Here is a 20,263-nt window from a genome sequence, read left to right as displayed (position 1 = left end):
GGCATGATGGAGAAATATGAAATCATATGAGAAAATGTTAAGGTAGCCTGATAGAGAGACAGAACCACATCATGACTTGTCTCGACAGAAACTGCAAGCATTGCAAGAAAGAACAGTCACACCATGTCAAACACACGACTACATGGTGACATGACGATGAATAGGATGAACAGGAAAAGAAATGGAGCAAATCCATCTTACAGGAATTCTAATAGCAGTTCTAGAAAATAATAGTGGAAACCTTTGCTAGATCCTAGGGAAAGATGGGAGTGTGGAGGAATGGGAATGAAGCAGTCAAGTTCTGGAAAAACACTGCCCCTGTTGGTGTCTAGACAGACAACAACAGAGGCTATACATCGGAAGAAGAGCTCAAAGTCAAAGGAAAGACACAGCACCACAGGGCTCTTAAGTATCTGGAAAATCTCAAGAAAAGAGAGAGTAAGAATGGATGTTATTTGTGGGAAGTTCTCGTTAGCTATGCACTTCTCAGAAGTCAATTATTTTGTTGCAGGAAGCTGAAACAAAGAGAAGTTAATTCGGGAAAGTTGAATATAAAATGGATAGAGAAAAGCCACAGAAGCTTCCAAAACATCTGCAATTCATTAAACTTTTTAGCCCCTTCTGCCATCTGTAATTTCTAAGCTTTCTTTGCAGAAGCAAGTTTGTAAAGATAAAAATCATGCTGCACAGTGAAAGGAAATGTTACGTCTTCACTGACCAGAGCCTCTCATCAATGCTAGAGTATAAGAAGTGACCAAGATTGATACAGTGGCTTCCACTCACTAATACAGATTAAAAAAATAGATCTGCCCTACAGGTGCTGGACAATACTCAACAAGCCTTGTTTAACTCATAACCCCTGAATGTGGGGGCACTATGGAAGTTTGATCCACTAATGGGAAAATTAAGCTTTTGTAATGTATGCTTAAGTATCAAATGCTAAGTGTCATTTCAATGATAAAATCATTAAAGAAATAATACGCAGATATATTAGACAGATTAGATAGACACAGACAGACAGATGAGATGAGATGACCACAAAGAATAAAGTAAATATGAAATGGAGAAAATCAAAGGGCAGAAAATTGAATCTAAAATAATATTATAGATATATGAACTTGACAAATAACCAGAGTTATTCCCCTGAAACAAAGAAATATTAAGCCAGTCGAATAAAAACTGGTAACTCATTTTTCCATTTTACTTTAATCTTTGACTATATCTGGTGTAAACACTATAAAAATTAGGGAAAACTTGAAGTGTTCAGAATGTAACTATGAAAATTACAGGCTGACAACCATCAATTACAGAATAAATGCTACTCAAAAGCAGATGTAATAATAGCTGACAAGACACATTAATACAGTTTGACCTACAGTTTTATTTACTTCTTTCAGGCAACCTGAATGTCATGGTGCTTACATAAACAATGCTTAATGCTTTGAACTTCAGTAAAACACAGCAAGAGTTAATTAAAATGATACAATCAAGGCATATCTCTTTTGATATAAAAGATTGAACAACGAAGAGACACTAGATGTTTGTTATAGATTCTAATAATTATTCACACAAAGTATACAGTGAAAGACTAATCTTCAATTTTAAAGATAACTTTTTGAGCTGAAAAATCTCATTGCTTTGATGTTTGCTAGCTGCTGAAATTCACGCATTTGGGAGCAGAGACTTTGGCAAACAAGCCCTTAATACACACAGATAAAAAGCTATTTTCAATAACATTAATGTTTAACGCAAACTGCTAAAAGCAAGAAAATTCAAAGTTAAGGCTGACAACTCCATCTTTAGCTTAGAGAACAGAGTTAAAAAAGCCACAGCATCTTATGCCAGAAATGTTGTAAGATTGCATTCTGAAAATCTTAGCTTTTGTTTTATTTTCCATTCTCTGATTCTTTCCATTAATGTGTAGACTTGGAGGGTTTTGCTCTATTTTAGTTTGTTGTTATGAAGGATCCCAAGCCTTTGTTTCTTTAATCAGCAAAAAAACATCAACACTGAGTAACAGAAGAAGATCATGTTATGAAACCTCATGTTGTAACATTCATCCATTCACCTTTCCAGTAGTATCTATGGCTATTGCCTCAAGCTCCTCCTTTAGCTAGTTAATAAATTAATCCCACTCCAAAGATATTCTGACTCACAGAAAGTCTCCAGTCTGCTTAACCTTCCTACAAGCACTTGTGCCTCTCTCTCTTCTTCCTACCAAGATTATATAGTTCCAACTCAAATGAATTCAATCGACCAGCAGTCCAGACATCTTCCAAGCTTTGCACACAGTAAATGATCAGACTATGGTACCTGCTAAAAACAGAGCTTCTTCTGGATTTCTGAGTGGATCTTGCACCTCCACCCCTGCCTGCCTTCCTCCCTCCTAGCAGGCAAGGGAGGGTTTAGGAAGCAAGAAGCAGTGCAGGCTGGTAATGTGCAGGAGCTAGCGATGCAGTAGCTAAGGATTTCCTCATTAGGATAATTGGAAGAGGTAAGAGGAAGGCAGATGCAGATCTGGCCCACATAAGGTTTTAGTCCATAGCCAGGAAACTCAAGCATCTTCAGAAAATCCTACCTGTTCTGAGAAGCAAAATGTAATAGAATATCTCTAGGAGACGTCCTCCTCTAAGGAGCCAAGTTTACGTCCACCTATGTGGTTTACTGCTTCATCAAAGTGAAAGCCCACATCTGCTTGTCACCAAAGGTGGCCAAGCAAGGGCAATTATCTAAGTAAAAAAGCTATTTTCAGGAAAACTTTAACTTTTTCATTTGTGCAGGAGTAAGTTTTGTTTGTTGGCTTCTTTTTCTTGGGAGGAGGAGGTATAATTTTTTAATTAACTCATCTGAAAAAAAAAAAAAAGCCATCTTCATCAACTAAGACATATGCATCAACAACCACCTGTCTCCCAACTGCCCCTTTTTTTCCTTCACTGTCACACTTGTCTGACATGAAAGTAGAGGCAGGGGAAGATAAGAAATTAATAAACTCAAAATTCATTTCAATTTTATTTTTTTAAAGATATCACATGGGTTACAATCTAATATACTTACTAAAACTAAATTGCTAAAAATATTTAAGAACTGTTATAATGCAAAAACATTATTTGAAGGAAACTTTTTTTCAGTGAGCCATTTACTCTACATTTAATGTTGTCCCACAGACTCCTTTTTCTAAACTTGTATATAATTCTCTGTCCTCTGTGCTTGAGGAAGCCCTGGCTGCACACTATTCTCCTTTCACAGGTCAGTCTTCAAGGCTAAGCAACAGCTGTGTTGCAACTCTGACAATTATCAGTATCACAACATCTGGATAACTTTTAATGTCCTGGGTTTTTTTCAAAATCTTTGCTTAAAGATAAAAATAATAGTCTAGATTTCCATGCAAGAAGTCAGTTTTTAGCATTCACAATTCCAGAGAAAGATTCAGAAATATGAATAGGTAGTTTGGGGGAGATAGACGAGTTATCAAACTTCCACAGAGCAGTTGAGAACAATTTTTGCTTTTTTTCTGGTTATCTTGTGATGAGTTCTTTTGTGGTTGTGATCCTGCCCAGCCATATATGATACTCCGCCTAGCTATATGACTCACGTATGGTTCTGCCTATACTGTAATCAGCAAATTTTGAAAGATCATGTGCCATGCATTGATCTATACTTATATAGATAAAATGTATCTACATTTATCTACATATCTATATTTTATCTATATATCTATATCTATTACTTTAACTTTACCAAACTAAACTGAACTTACCAATATAGTTTTCAAAGCAGCGGGAAAAACTTCTAAAGGAGACAAAACCATTGCTGGTGAGCTGCTTGGTCTCATTGACTTCAGAAATCAGCAGAAGATTTTGCTTTGTGTATCTTTAAAGTGTATCTTTAATGGCTCTAACCTGGAAAGCGGAAGATTTAGACTAGACGTAATAAGAAATTCTTCATGGTGAGAGTGGTGAGGCACTGGCACAGGTTGCCCAGAGAAGCTGTGGCTGCCCCATCCCTGGAGGTGTTCAAGGCCAGACTGAATAGGGCCTTGGGCAGCCTGGTCTAGTGGGAAGTGTCCCTGCCCATGGCAGGGAGGTTGGAATTAGATGATCTTTAAGGTCCCTTCCAAAATGCTGTGTCTCCCAGCTCTGTTTTATGTAAATCAAAACCCACTCCCTACCATCTTTAGCCCCAGATCACTAGTTTCTGATGTAATGCACTGTTACGCTTTTAAGGCAGAAGTAACAACACTAATAACAGATCTGTATCAATTACATGCGCTGTAAAATAACACAGGAGCACTATGGCTAATTCTTTTTAAAAGAAAAAAAAAAAATTAAAGGTGGCGGTATCTCATAGTCCAGCTCTAAATTTGACCCTTTTAAACTGCATTGAAGATAGACCAAATGACCACAAATCCTAGTTGTACAAATCAGAATGTAGTGCTGCATGCAGCACTAGTATGGATACAAAATAAAGTCTGATGTTTACATATGGCACACTCAAACCCAGTTTAACCCATTCTTCTGATGTGTATTCACAAATGTAGCAAAATGGCAGGGGAGTTGATGTGAAGGGACATGATTGGGTATTACTCTCTACCAAAGCAATTATCTGCTGGCTAACTGGGATCATTACACTTGAGTTAGCACTGGAAATAATTTTCATCAACTGTTATAATATGGTACCAACTCAAGAAGAATTTAAACAAAAAATGAAATTCCAGGTCATGATAAATTACTGAATTACAGAACAATCTTTAGTGTTTTAATTGAGCAGTTTTCTCAGAATATGGGGGGAATGATTCATACAGTTCCCCACCTCCACAAGCAATTTTTGCCAACCCATCTGCCACCCCAAATGTTTAGTCCAAAGAAACCCCATCAGTGGACTTCAGCTCCCTCTGCTGGAGCTGCAAAATTAGGTATAATAGACCCAAATCGGTTTCCTTAGGAGGAAAGAGCACAACTTCATCTGGTTTCACCAGGAGAAAAATTGTTGCAGACTCCAAAATGGTGTTGGCACCACTGCTAAGACTGACTTGCAAATAAGTACCAAATAAACAGCTGTAATACTTCTAAACACACAAAACCCCATAAAAATGGGGGAGCATCAGTTAAAAATAAAAGTGACAGAAGTAAAAGTCTCTATTTTTTCTAATGCTCTCTGAAACGAGGAGTAATCAAAAGGAAATGACATCACTCATCTAAGCTTTCAGTGTTTCTTTCCAGCTTTACCAGTTGTTTCCTCCTAACATGTGAGCACGCTGCAACATGACATAGGGCTCATTTCATGTGATGGGAGAAAAAATATCCACACAATAATTCTGAAAGCCATTAAAACCTCTGTTCATGTGAGCTTTCCTGCAGTCTTCACTACAGATGCTTTTAGTGTCTCACTACTTAGAAATCACAAGAGTGATTTTGTTGAACTGTTTAGTGACTCTGATCCTCCCATCAGTAAACTGATCCAGTGATAAAATAGAAAGGGCTTGTGCTATTTGCATTTTTACTCAGTTTAGTCACAGATCACAAAATAAATTAGCAAACTGAGCTACGAGGCTTCCAATTTGCAGCCACCAAACCTTCTAAATAATCATCTATGCTTAAGTACACAAATCCCTTAAAATGTAATAATTTGTCAACTAAAACAATCACTAAAATTGCATCCCCCAAATGCTTCCATGTAATGATTGCTTTAAAGAAATCACACAAATGCAAGTGCACGATTTCTCCTTAATATACACCAGAAAATTGAAAATATCCAATGAACTGAAATGCTAAAATCACCCCTGGTATTACTTCAGAGCTGTCAAATGCAATTCCTCCAGTTTCATAAAAGAGAATTGAGAGCTGTTTTCTTGTTTAAAAGATCAGAAATCCTGACATGGTACAGGTGCCTGTATCACAAAACTGACCGCCACAAATGCCAGCAATTAGCATCACTACTGGCAGCATCTGAAAAGCAGCCAAATTCATGGAGACTGAACAAATCTCCCACTGCTGAGGTCGATCTTTTCAGGTCAGGGCTGAAGCACATTCATGAACCTTGCAGGGGAATCTGCAGTGCTCTTGTTACACCATTTATCATGCTTCCACAGGTAGCCACCCACATAAATGGCTCTCAATAATTATAACTCCTTGAAAATATGGGGACTTTGCACATTAAATATCAGGTCTCTATTTAACATAAATTGTGTCATAAGATATGTCTAGGCTAACAATTAACATAACACAGCCATAGTTGCGTCAGATTCCAGCCATTCAGATACTTACATCCTTATCAATGTGGCCCTGAATAACTTCTTTCATGTAATTTTAGGATATACAGTCAAACCTTTTTTTGGTAAACACAGTTGTAAATCAACACACATTTCAGGCATGTTTCTGTCTTAGTTGGAATTGCAAAGTGTTAGGACAAATGTTAGTTTCCCTTGATCTATATTAAAAATATTTAAGTGTTTAAAAAATCATTCCTTTCATTCATATGCTAATGATTATAAACAGTGCTCCAGTCAACAGATTACAAAAGCCTAAATAGATTTCACTATGACTTTACATCTTCTTAGTAAATTAGGTATAATAGTTAGTAAATAGATGTACTGAGGGCATTGTAAAGTTGCCACTCAGCTCTGCAATAATAACAGGACTACGCAGTTCTAAAAAAAAATTGACAAATGTGCCACAGGAGTTTAAAAAAAAAATAAATAAAAATTAGAGGAACTACACATTCCACTAGGTAAAAAAATACTTCGGCAGTGATATATTCTCTTCACATATCACAGAAATATTAAAGATGAAAAAGTGTCTGGTTTCAGTTTGCAACGCTTTGTTTCCAAACGTGTGATTTGTTCATTGTCACTGAGAAACGGGTGCAGGCACATACTTGATTCATCACTCCACATTCTTTCCTGATGCTAATCTCATCTCTCCACTCTGATATTTCCCTACAGTAGTGGTCATCTAAATACTGTTAATCCTTTTAGCAAGCACTAATAATTATGCATTAGATCAAATAACATTAAAGCTTTTTTCAAACAATTACATATATAATGGATGTGTCTTTAAAAAGTTGTTTACAGCTAATTAACCAATGAATAATTGTTTTCTCTTCCTGAAACAGGAGAAAGCTTATCTTGGAGTCACAGTTAAAAATGCTTTCTCTCCCCCTTTTTAAAAACAGTTTTACAGATGTTTTTAGCAATTAAAACTGTTAAAACACTATTAAACCAAAATTTCTTTATTAAAGGAATTACTCAACCCAGTTGAATTGGGTTTTAAAGTACTGAATCATTTCAAATAATTTCCAATTTGGATGATCAGTGAATGGTCTGAACATACCACGACCCTATTCTAAACAGTTCAGATCTTTTACTAGCACAACGCAGGCTGCTTGTTGCTATATGACTAGTTTAATTGTGGGCTGTAATAAAGGTCATAATTAATATCCCAACACAGACACTAACAAACAATTTTAAATTGCCAGCATAATCAAATGATGCAAACATCTATGAGCTACAAAAGTTCATTGCCGCAACTGACAATTTCTTAATTGTATTCAGTCATTCATGGAAATTTTATTAACATCGAACTGATGTATCCTGCCCTTACTCTGTCACAACACCAGGGATCTAATTTCATTATTTTCCACAAGATTTGCTTGACTACTGCCATGATTCTAATATTGCTTTAGTCCAGATGTTTATGCTATTTAAATTAGGAAGAAAAGGCTTTTGGGTAAACACAATTAAAGAAGTTGTGGGGTTTTTTTTTCCGCTCTTCTCCCCCCCCCAAATTTAGTTTAACAAACTTCTTGTAATTAATGAATATAGCTGCAAAGTAGATGGGTTCTCCCCCCTCATTTTTTACGCTCATTCCCCACTGCGTGCAACATACATTCAGTGCATAGCTCCAGCTATTTCTAAATATAACAACCTTTTAATTTTTCACTTACATTTGAGTGCTCATTAAAGTGAACGATAGCAGTACATGACAACTGCTCTTTTCCTCCTTTTAATGTTAAATCAACTCCCAATATATTTTGAGCATAACAGAAAGGGTTTAAACCTTTGTCCCTCCCTCTCCTATGGTGCTGCACCCCTGAAGTGGACCTATCACTAGAGGGTAACTCATATTTCTAATGTTTTAAGTGCTCAAAATTAATGTATAGCATCAACTCTCTGTGACAGCAGAGGAATGTGTACAGCAGGAACACTGGCATCCAAAGGTGAATTTTGCTTCTGTTTTTTGATACCACTTAAATATATTAATTTTATTCTCTTGTTGGACAATGGCATTTCATTCATAGGAAATCTCTTTCCCAGGAAACAATGCTACAATAGTCTTAAGTATGATTCCTCTCCTTTTATCTGATTTGAAGAAAGCTGTTTTCATATAAAATTATTAAATTTATCATAAAAGAGCTAATAAAAATAAGCACACATTTTTATAACACACAGTACTGTTTTAGTGAGGTCAAAATCTGACTGAACAGCAAGTACACACTTCTGCACCAGAGTCTATACACTTGAATATTATTCCTAACTAAGTGCAAAACTTGATAACTTCAGTATACACAACACAGCCTTTCAAAAATAAACTGTCTTGAGACAGTATTTTTAAAGGATCCAAACTAAGTTTTCAAACCAGCACTTTCTCAACATTTGTAAAAAGACTGAATAATTTGTGTGATTTCAGCTGACTGAAGATTCACACCGCGCTGTGCCAGACAGTCATCAGATGCACCGAAATCTTACTGCTGTAATTAATTAGCAACTGCTTTTATAATTCACAAGCACAATGATATTTATAAATAACCTCACTATTTGCCGTCCTTACAAAATGGTGTATTTATTCTGTGTGCAGAAGAGGTCATTAGCACCTTCTCACTCTGCAAATTTCTTTCCTCCTCAAAACTGTGGTTGAAGGATGACACAACTTGACTGATCTACACTATTATTCTGTTTGTATGTCTTATATTTCTCCAAAGAATGCAACTCTCATTCTGTCACCCACAAAATTTTCATGTGCAGGAGCACTCAGGAAGCCAAAAGTTAGATTTGGTTGTTGTTGATGCTGTTTTGTTTTGCTAAATCACAGGAAAATAGTTCTCAGAGCTCTCTGAGCCCTATGGGAGCCATGCAGCGTGTGTAACAGTAAGACCAGCTTCCCATGCTAATGCTATTCAACACCAACATTGTGCTTCTCTTTTTCACTATTATTCTTTTGTATGTGACTATGAATAAAGCCTAGACAGCAAGTTGTACTTGCACATGCAGAGAACATACTGAAATTTATTTATTTATTTTTTCTAAAACAGTACATGTTCACATTAATGCAGAATAACACACCTGGTAGAAAATTATCAAAACATTTCATGTGCACAATTCATATGTATTTTCTGTAAAATCCTTCAAAGCCCCAGTACTATACCTTTAAGTGTTGCTCTAGTTCCATCGTGTGCTAATATGGAGATCTGTGTTTGGCAATCTTTCCAAGTATACCATGTCAATTCTACAAAAACTAAAAATATTGTTGAAAAAATATTATCCCAAGAACATACGTAAAATTATAAATATTCAGCACATCAAGCTTTTGATATACTTTAGTGCACATGAACTGAGTAGCTGTCAAAATTACAACAGGCAACTCAAGTAATTATGCAGATTTATGCAAAACATTAACAAGAAGAATTAAATGCACAAATGAGGTGGCTACACTTGAATTGTTAAGATTATGAATAATTACCATGAATCTTTTTGCTCTTAATATAACTTGTTTTTGATAAACAAAGCCTTAATTATCAGAATACTTTTGAGAATTTTGGTGACCTTCATTAATCTTACAAAACAAGTCTCTTGTGTTCTGCATTGTAAAAGGTACATGCTTAGAATAAGTACACAAACCATGGGAAAAGCATATGTTAATGGCTACTACAAACCAGTGAATGATACCTCAGGTTTGAAGCAGACCACATTCTGCACACGTAGGTGAAATAATATTGAGTATTTGGAAGTACTCCGCTCTGAATAATATCTGACAAAGGACAGGAGAAGGCTGCTATATGAGAAATTATTTCATTTTGCAAAATAACAGGTTATTTTAAGGATAGAAGTGAAATATCAGCCTACTAATTTCTCATCTCTAAGATACAGTAGGTGCAATAAATCATTTACAAAAGCAATAGAGAACCCAAAACATCCCTACCCCCACCCTGCGACTCGTATTAGTCATCTCCTCCAAGGCTCAGCTTTCTCTAGGTGAATGCGGATGCCAGACATCCGCATTTTACGCACTCGCATCCAGCTGCCAGGCAGAATGCGGAGAGCAATTTTTACTCTGCTTCACTGGTAATTTCGACACTGCCCTCTTCCTTTCAGAGGAACAGTGGGACCTCTTCATGTCCCCTCAGTTAATTTCAGAATTAATTTGCAACGCTGTCATCGACAGTGTAACAATCCACTGATCAACAGTTGCAATTCTTCATAACACTGTCAAACTCCCAGCTGCCATCGTGGCAGCCGGCTTCGCCCAGGCCCAGGCACTCTGCCTTGGGACTAGTAGTAAAGAAGAACTTTGGAAGCATTAAGTCTTTAATGCCAGCCACACAATTTCTTCCCTAGAGAGCAAGCTGTCAGATCAATGGTGGTTTTGTCATAAAATCTCTCTTAGGGATTTGAATTTGTTTTGACAAATGTCAAATAGCTTTGATGCATAAAAATTAACTTAAGGAGGTCATAATTAGACAAAATACAAACTTGCATTTTGCTCGTACTTGCATCACTTTATATCATTGCATAACAAGAATAAACCAAATGCCATCCAGACAACCAAAGCCCTGTACAAGCCTCTGCTTAGAATTAATACAACTACGAATCAACTGTCCTCTATGAAAAAGTGGGCGAACTTGGCCGCACTTCAAGAAAGGCTTCATCCAGCACATCTCAATGTAACATAGCCAAGACTAGGGTCAGAATCGCCATCCCATTCCAGACTCTGAACCCCAGCGAGGAAGAAATCCCTCTCTCAGGGAGTCTGTTCCTTCTCTCCATGCTGCCTGGCCACCAGAGACAGTCTACAAGGCTATAGATGCTCTGTACAGCCTTCGCAGGAGGGAATCACGAGCTCTCCTGCCCTCCATGCCAATATCCACTATTTGGGCAGGCAGCACAGAGTATAAAGGTAATGAGTTATGAACTTTTCTTCCCATGAGTTCAAACCTCTCCTTAAGCACATGCCCAGGCAGACACATGGGGTTTGGCACACTGCTCCAAGCACAGCTCCCCCCTGTGCCAGGCACCACTGCAGTTCTCTGCTCAGCCCCTGTGAAAAATCCAGTCAGGAAATATTTGGAGCGGGTCAGTTTCACTATAAATGCATTCACTTACTTGGGTAGTAGTAGGAAGGAAAGATTTCCAGCTAAATAAAGCAAAAGGCTCAGAAAGAGATCCTTCACAAATTCAGCTTGATATCTTCATGAAATATTACAGGCACTCTGACAGAGGTGCACTTGCTGTCTGTCCACAGACACAATGTGAGCTCGCAGTGCATGCTTCCCACCCCCATTCCTCTCATGTCAATGCTCCTCTTCTTTGGAGGGGTCACTCTTATAGCTGTAAGGGTAGATCAGTTTTCAGATCCATTCAATCCTCGGTTCCTTTTACAGAAACACGGATTAGAATACCAATTACAAGGACTTTTTTCACCCAAGAAAACTGATATTCAACAAGTGGTTATTGCACTAAGGCCTCCAAATTATTTCACATCAGCCAACTAGGAGCCAACAAACAGCAAAGACTTTCCATTCACACACATCACTTCCACATTTACAATGCCATCACCTGTGTATATTTTGCTGATCTCCCTGTGTTGCAAGTCTGGACTCCGAAGAGGTCTTTGTCAGTTCCTAACAATACAGCCAGCTTTTCACTACTTCTACCAAACAGGGTAAATATTTTAATTAGCACATTAACAAACACTGTAACTAATTCCAGCTTAAATGTGTAAATAAAAAAGCAAGGAGACTTTTACTGTGCTTTTTTTTTTGTTGTCGTTGTTTTTGCTTTAAGAGCTGCTTGTGATTTTGAAAACTTCAGTCATTCAGAATAATCAACACGAACCTTTCTCAGCAGAGTAAAATCCTGATGTCCAGTGATGCCAACAGTAAACTACAGTTGATGTCAGCTGGGTCTCATTTTTACCAACCAGCTTATGCCTCTGCTTTCAACGGATACACTAACAGAACCCCAGCTTGTGAGAGGAAGATGAGAAAGACAGACAGAGATCAAGCTGAGATGAAAATTATAAGTAGGGTAGATTTAGTGTACTATAAGCACATTCTGTTTCATAAAAGAAAACACAGGTAGTTCAAAATCCATGCCTTAATGTGATCATAGGAATCAAAGAACATCTACTTTTGTGGCATCAAGTTATTTTTCAAGAGCTGCTCAAAGCAAACACACACTGCCAGCCTCAGACCTTATATACAAGTTTCCTATATAGCCTCGATTTTTATCTTTATGTAAAAATAAAAAAAAGATTGGAAAAGAGGAGCCTTCCCATGAAAATTCTGACAGAATCTTAATGGTAGCAGTACTACTGGGAGCTGCTATAATAATAATATTCTTACTGCTACTTGTGCCTATTTTCTTTAGATACTCTACTAGCAGCAGTCATTTCCTAGATAATGAGCCTGTTTTGGAGAAGGGCTAATTTAGAAAACCAGAACGGGGTTACCACCAGCAGACATTGTTTTCTTAATAAATGATCATTTTATTTTGAATAAATGTGCAGTTATACCCTGTCAAGATGTTCTTGCTTTACATGAAATTTCCCAGTATTCAAAAGGTTACAGTGTAACATTTCTCTTTAAACAGACAGTGTTGACACAATTTTTACTAGTTCCTTATGTAAAAGGATGAGAAGTAATCAAGTTTACTAAGGAGACAACATTTATTTAGAGAGAGGAAAAACTGCTAAGTAGCTACTGTGCCTTCTTCCCCACTGGAGTTTGTGTATGGTGACCACAAAATACTATGTAGCATTTTAAGGGAACAAAAAATCACATTGGCCATGACCATACATGAACCACACGAACCATCAATATGCTAATTTAAGTTGACTTGGTGAGTTTTTTAATCTGCACCAGAACAGAATTTGCAGCCTGATTTGTACTGGATTAATCAGGTTGGTCTATAGCAAGCTTGCATATATAATATGAAATCAGACTGAAGCTGTTGAGCTAGATATTGGGGGGAAAAGGCTTGTACTACACAATCCAAATTCACAGCACTACTTGTGCTTGAATACAGACCATTCTCTACTATGGAAGATTCCCAAAATAATGCAAGTTTAAGGCAAGAAACAGCCACTACCAGGAGATGAAAGGAAGAAGCTATTTCCTAAGATTTGTTGTGATAGCTTCCTTAGAGCTATCATCAATATGATCTGCATGCTGTGCAGATTTCAAACCAGCAAGTTTGGCATAAGCTAGAGTGATCCAGAACTGCACTAACAGCTGTGATGCTGATCAAGCTCCATAACTAGCTATGCAAATAATCTGCTGTTGGCACCTGGCTCTATCATTAAGAACAAAAACCCGCAGCAAACAAGAAAAAAGAAATAATGACAGCTTCTTACTAGGAAAAAAAAAAAAAGGCAACCATTTGACTCATTCTCTTATGATTTCTAGACAACTTAATCTTCCCTGAATTCATCCTTTTCTTGAACAATGGGCTTCTATGCCAGAAAGCTGGTAGATGTCTGATTTAGATAGGCCAGGTCTACTTTAGACCTAATGGATAAGTGAATTCAAAAACCGAGACATCACCACACACTTTATCAATGTTAGTTTGAGCTTTTTCGGTCATTTTACCATTCAATAAATTGCAACAGCAAAGTGTCAGCTAGTAGACGGCTTTTGTCTCACGACAGGCTTACCATAATCCAGACAGGTGTTTAAAACACAAATGCAACACATTTAGCCTTACCTAGAAGCCAGTCAGACACCAGTCCCAGTCCAGCACACAGAAAACAGTTTAGACTTACTCATGAGATTTAACCTAAAAATTAACCTCCTTCTCTAACTTAAGTTACTGAATGACTTTTAAAGGGTAGCTACAGGTATGTGACCACAGGATCAAGCTGAAAAATGGAGCCTGCAATTGTAAGTTCAATACGAAGGTCAGAACAAATGAAAGAACGGAGCACTTGTGCAACTGCATTCTCACCAGACTCACTTCTGAGCACGGGATTGAACCATGACTGCCAGAAGGCGAGATAGCTGTGAAATTCCCACAAGCATTCAGAACTACATGTCTTTCCTTTCTTTTCACTTATCACATGCAACAGAAATGTTGTTACACAAGCTGGCAATAAGAAATTCTAGTAATGACATTGCTTGTCATTGCGTAGGTCATTGCTTGACCTACAATGTGATATGTTTTCATGCATGTTGATGGAAGGCAAAAAACCAAAACATAGATAATCAATTGTTTTCTGAAGATCCTATAATCTTCAGAGGCTTTTTCTGGTAAAACTACATCTAATTTACTATGGTAAATAATGATACTCGCATTCTACAGCTGTCAGTTGTGCATTAAAAGTTCTTCAAAACACCCCAAGAAGCCTGCCAGATATTGGAAAATTGAAAAAAGTGTCTCACATCATCAAGCCTTTACAAAAAATACAGATGTATTAAGTTCAGAGAAAACTAAAATGTCAAGAGCAACTTCGCTTTCAAGTTCCCTTTAAAGCCCTTCATCAAATCCTAAAGACACTAACAAGTGGACTAAATGCTCTCCCTTCCTTTGGCAGATGTATAATTGAGGTTTGCTCTTAAAATAAAGTAAAAATAAACAAACATTAGGGGGGAATTCATTCCTTGAGAGCTTTTATAGCTAAGCATTTATCAGTGTATGGAAGATGCCACATAAAGTGCTTTTTAATCAAAATCCTCTTGATCACCAGCCACTATTTTGCAACCCTCTGAGCACTTCTCTCCGGATCTCTGTGGTTACATTTTCAACTTCAGCCTTTCTGAGCATTAGTCTTTTGGTCTTGGTGCAGGTTAGAATAACAGTGATAGGGACTTCATACAGATTCATGACAGGCTCTACTCTCACTCCGTATATAAAAATGTATGAGGTGAACTAAAAAACTGATGCACTTTGGGTCAAAATAGAACAAATTTACTACTGTAAAGACATTTACAAAAAAAAATACTCCACACGGCTCTAGTTTGAAAACATTAACAGTCCTGTATAATAATCTAAGGACTTGTACATGCTTATTTTTCCTTGACTGTGAATGGGTGAACAGACACTCATGCACATCACAGACCTTCTCACTGTTACTGACAGTAATATATAAACTAATTGCTATTTGCCTTTTACTCACTTAATCTAGTCATACATTTTGTTTCAGGGTAATAAAAAACCCCACTTCTGACATTAAAAGGAGATTAAAATATAAAGTATTGGCTTTCCAAATCAGTGACAACAATGACTTAAATATCTAATCCCATTAATTACTAATAGTGATCCCGGTTTAGCACTGCTATTGCATTGAAGTGTCAAACAAACAAATATGAGGGTTGTCGCTCCTATGCATATGCATTCATACAATGTACGCTTCTGTTTCTAGATGAAGGGGAACTCTGTGAAAAGGTCTGAAAATGTTCTTTAAAGACTTTAATTCTGGATTTGGTCTGCAGCACGTCTCTATACTAGAAGCTGTGCATGTACATAAGTTGCACATTGCTGAACATTCAGAAAACTTTAAGAGCAGAAGCATCAGCTTCTCTCCATGACATCTGTATGTCATGAGCCACAAAATCTCACTCTCGCACCTATAGCCTTTATTTGCAGCAGAACAGCCATTTGAGAAAGCTATTTCTTCTTAATTCATTCCAGTGAATGAAAATAATTCAATCACTGGTAAATGGGTTTAGGAATCCTCTTTAAACCTTGTAATTTATTTCTTCCTTGAGTTTATTTAGATTAAGCTTCCATTCCTTTGACTCTCGCTACACCTTTGTCTTCTATATGGCATCTGTCATGCCAGTATGGATTCACCCTGTTAATTAAATCACTGAAATTCAATATAATGATTCTGTACCAGAATGCCATAAGAGCTGTATCAAAATGTTATCACATGCAGATAATGCTTCAACACTTTGAGGTTCCTTGGGCTCATCAAGAGTTTTCAAGAAAAAAAAAAAATCCAAAAAGTTCTGCAAGGGGAACAAGTTTGATCAGAAACAAGAAGATTAGCATACCTTGGGACTCACCCCTGTTTTCATGTATTCTGCACAGAAGGAATGTCCAGTAGAGATTTTTTTTTTATATGAAAGATAAAACAAAGAGAACTGCTCTAAAACTTGCAGCCTACATTCTATATGTGGTTGTGTTCCATTTGTTTTGCAGAACTACTCAATATGTAGAAAAATAAGAGCTTTGAAAATACAATTTGTTAGAAAACATGTCTATTATATACATCGTGCTACGCAGCAGGCTTTTTTTCATAAGCATTCGATGAAAGAGGTGAGACAGACAAAGAGACAGAGCTTCACCCTTGTTTGGTAACACTGGTGCAGACAGGTCACTCTTTCCAGACTAAAACACAGGAGGTGGGCTCAATATATTCAGGGTGTTCTTCATGCAGAAGGAATTAGTGAATGCCCTAGATCAAGAGACATACTTTAAATCCTTCCAGAAGAACCAGTTTGAGGACTCAAAACTCTACAGCGTGTTTTGTACCATCAGTTTCTACTGGAAGCTGATGCCTCTTTGACAGGCAGAAAGGGGAGTGTGAAATGGTATCTAATTCAGAAAAATCACGCTGCACTAGTGGGTTGTTAGCCACACTGTGGAAAAGATGTAGAAAAGTGCGTGTATTTATTCATCTACAAAGATTTGACAGCTTCTGCTTAAGAGAGAACATTGTTTTTCCTGCAGTGGCTCTCTCCCACACTTCCAGATGCATGGATCCACACCATTTAAGGACAAAATTCCCAGCGCCATACAAACTCCATAGGAAGAAACTGCTAGTGGAATACTTGAAAAACCTAAGCGCCTGAGATATAATGCATACTAGTGAATACAGAAACAGGACAGAACCTTGAAACACATTGTTTTACTTAATATCTTTTTCCAGGTATAAAATACATCATGTGTAAATGTGAAGAAATCACAGTAACACTGAAATAGGTGTACAATTCCTCATTCCCAGAGTGTTTTTGTTTTCATATTTAACAGTTAATTTTTTACATCAGTCATTTGAGCAGATGATAAGTAGGAAGGGATTTTAGTCATAAAAACTATCATTTGTAAAGGCCTCATTTAAATATGCCTTAATTAGCATTTTCAGAACTGAGTTATCAGGTTTCCATTAAACTCTGAAATTCTCACTTCAGTTCCCACTGGACAGATGTCCACATTGCAAAAATAAAAACTGTACAAAATCTTACAACACTATAGTTGGCAGTAGCTGGAAAACAATCTGAGAAGAGAGAATGAACAGCAAGAGCCAATCTTTTACCACTGTCTTCTGCACTGAATCCAACCATTAAGACAGTGTAAGAAAGTTTGTATTATTGGTAAATATATTTTATTGAGCTAGCAAAAAGCAGGACTCCTGTTCTTTTTTCCAAGTCAATCTGATATCTTCACTTTGTGCTGTGTTCAAGAAAAGGAAATAAACAGAGAGCCTAAAAAGTTACAGAATTTCTTAAACTTTTTTTTTCCTTCCATATTATATCACATTTACGAAATGAAGATGACATTCCTGGGCAGTCTTGGAATGACACAGATCTGGCATGCCTTATGGAACTGCTCTTTCCCAAGACAGACAAGTACTGAACTTCTTCTACTCAAACAAAATGTTTAGAAAAAATTCTCCCCTTTCCCCTCAAAAAAAAAATCCAAACCCTTTCTAGTCCAAAATTCAAAAGAAATAATCTACAACCAACCTAAAACCAAAAGCCTAAATACATATAACGAAACTTAACCATTATATAAACATCTTTTTTCTTCTTTGAAGCTACAGTACAGAGAATAATGAGCTATAATCATTGCTTTTGAGAATGCAAGATTTATACTACACTAATTACTTTAAAATAAAATAACTACAAGAAGCCCTCAAAATACATTTTCTCCACTCAACAAAGAAAAAAATATCAAGCTAAGTCAGGACATTGCAGTATTATTTGCAGCAATCATGTTAAGTCAGTTTTGGCTTAAGCCATGATTGTTATAAACAGTCACAAAACATATTATTTAGCAGATGGCAATCTTACTCAAGCAAATACATCAAACTTATGTTTCATTATTATCAAATAAGGATGAACTTGCCACTGGGATAACCTCCAGTAGTTAAACAAACACTCCTCTGTAAAATTAACACTACAATTTCTGTTCTTTGGGAAGCAAGCAGTGCAATGCACCTCACTGATACCTCTTACTCCAGCACCAATTTTTTTTTTATAAATCATAAATACATCAGTTTCCTTATAAAGTTGAATATATCACAGATGGAAGGAAGAGCAGGAGAAAATGGCAGATGTTGGTTTGTAAGCATACTTCGGATGTAACTCGACTCTCAGCTAGAATGTTGTGACCTGCCTAAAGTAAGCAGGAGGGCTGCAGAGGTTTTAATGAAAATGCAATGTTGCCTTCAGCCATGACACAGTATGGAAAAGGTAAGTGCTAAGACACTATAGACTGAATTAATTATGTACATCGAGGCATATAGAGACATATTTATTGGTTTTTTACAGTGTAGTAAACTGTATCTGACTGTGAAAAGACTTGGCTGCTAATGCTGACTCTGCCATTGATTTGCTGTGACCTGAGGCAATTCACTAAAGCCAAAATCTTCGACCTTAGGCACCTTATTCATATTTAAATCCTTGAACAGTGACCTGATTTCCAAGGTGTTGAATGTGCATTACCCTCACAGAAGTTACAGATCACTACATACGTCTTAATACAGGAATCTAAGTTTCTTTTTGAAAAGTTCAGCCATGACCACTGTTGTTTGAACCAACAATGTCCACCAATGAATCCAATTTACTAGTTCTTCAGAAGAGAAAAACTCAAGAGATGTGGAGAGATAAGAGAAAAGACAAAGGGTCTGCATTTCTTGTTGCAGAATATATGTGTGCATAGACACATAAAAATATGTATATATGTACACATGTATATCTATATAGGAGGGCAGGCTTAAGGAAGCTTTTTTCTTTCAAAAAGGTAGATTATTGGTTAAAAAATAATTAAGAAAAAAGACACAAAATAAAGTAGACAATTAAATGCTTGTTGTACTATAGAACATGTGAAATGACACAACAAAGAATAATCCTGTAGTAAGACATTTTACATGCTGTTCTGATAACTATAACTTTTCATGCCTGACCATTATCAGTATTGATATAGCATGCTGCAAAGCTTTATCACTAGGTGTAGGAAATCCTGAGAAACTGAAGAAGTCACACATGCATTAGTGTATTGTAGTGAGCTACTTAGCCTGCAATCAGGCCTGTGCTGAAATCCAAGTGCTGGACTACAACTGACTAAAAAGTCAATACCAGAACTCCCACTGACTTCACTGGTAACAGAATAAATAAATAAATAAATAAATAAATAAATAAATAAATAAATCTGGTGTTTCTGCCAAACTATGAAGAAGAGTGATTCTACAGAGGTAACAACACATGAAATAGGTTTTCTTCTCTTTTTCACGTATTAAACTCTACAGCAGAAACAAGTCCATTCTCCTGTTTTTTATAAAGCACATATCATTTATAATGCAGTAGTAAGTTACTGTCAGCCTGCAGTCAATTCTGAAAAAAAAAATCTATTTAGAGGAAATTACGAGAAATAGGAGGTAACATTCAACAGAACATTTAGGACAGAGAAAAGTGCAGTGCAAATCCTACCAAGAGTCACAAGGCAGACACTGCAATGCTGTAGTTTGCCTTCTTTCCCTTGAATTTCTTCCAAGACTCTTTTGGTATCTGATTAATAACAGGGATGAAGACAAAAACAGGAGGCAGCGACTTAACTCTCTTCCCAGCTGGATGAAATTCTTTCAGCAAATTATTACCTCTAGGCTCCACGTTGCCCCTTTTTGCAACATGACACGGAAATGAGGAATGTCTTCTCAGGAAGCTATAGCTCACATGCTGGGAAGCAGTGTAGAAGATGTCTTAACAGGCAGGTGGACACAAGTTTCCCTACAAGTTCTAGGGATAAGCCCTCTTAGGGTAACATTTCATGCCT

At 36.9% G+C, this 20,263-nt stretch overlaps 1 long non-coding RNA gene across 17 annotated transcripts in view; it reads right to left on the bottom strand.

Annotated features, from left to right (window-relative positions):
- LOC128851802 (uncharacterized) overlaps positions 1-20,263 on the bottom strand; it is a 512,727-nt gene that overhangs the window by 398,059 nt on the left and 94,405 nt on the right. The window lies entirely within an intron of this gene.

The sequence above is a fragment of the Cuculus canorus genome, chromosome 3 (genome assembly GCF_017976375.1).
Source record: "Cuculus canorus isolate bCucCan1 chromosome 3, bCucCan1.pri, whole genome shotgun sequence".
Lineage (NCBI taxonomy): Eukaryota > Metazoa > Chordata > Aves > Cuculiformes > Cuculidae > Cuculus > Cuculus canorus.
This window is presented reverse-complemented; position numbering and strand designations above follow the sequence as displayed.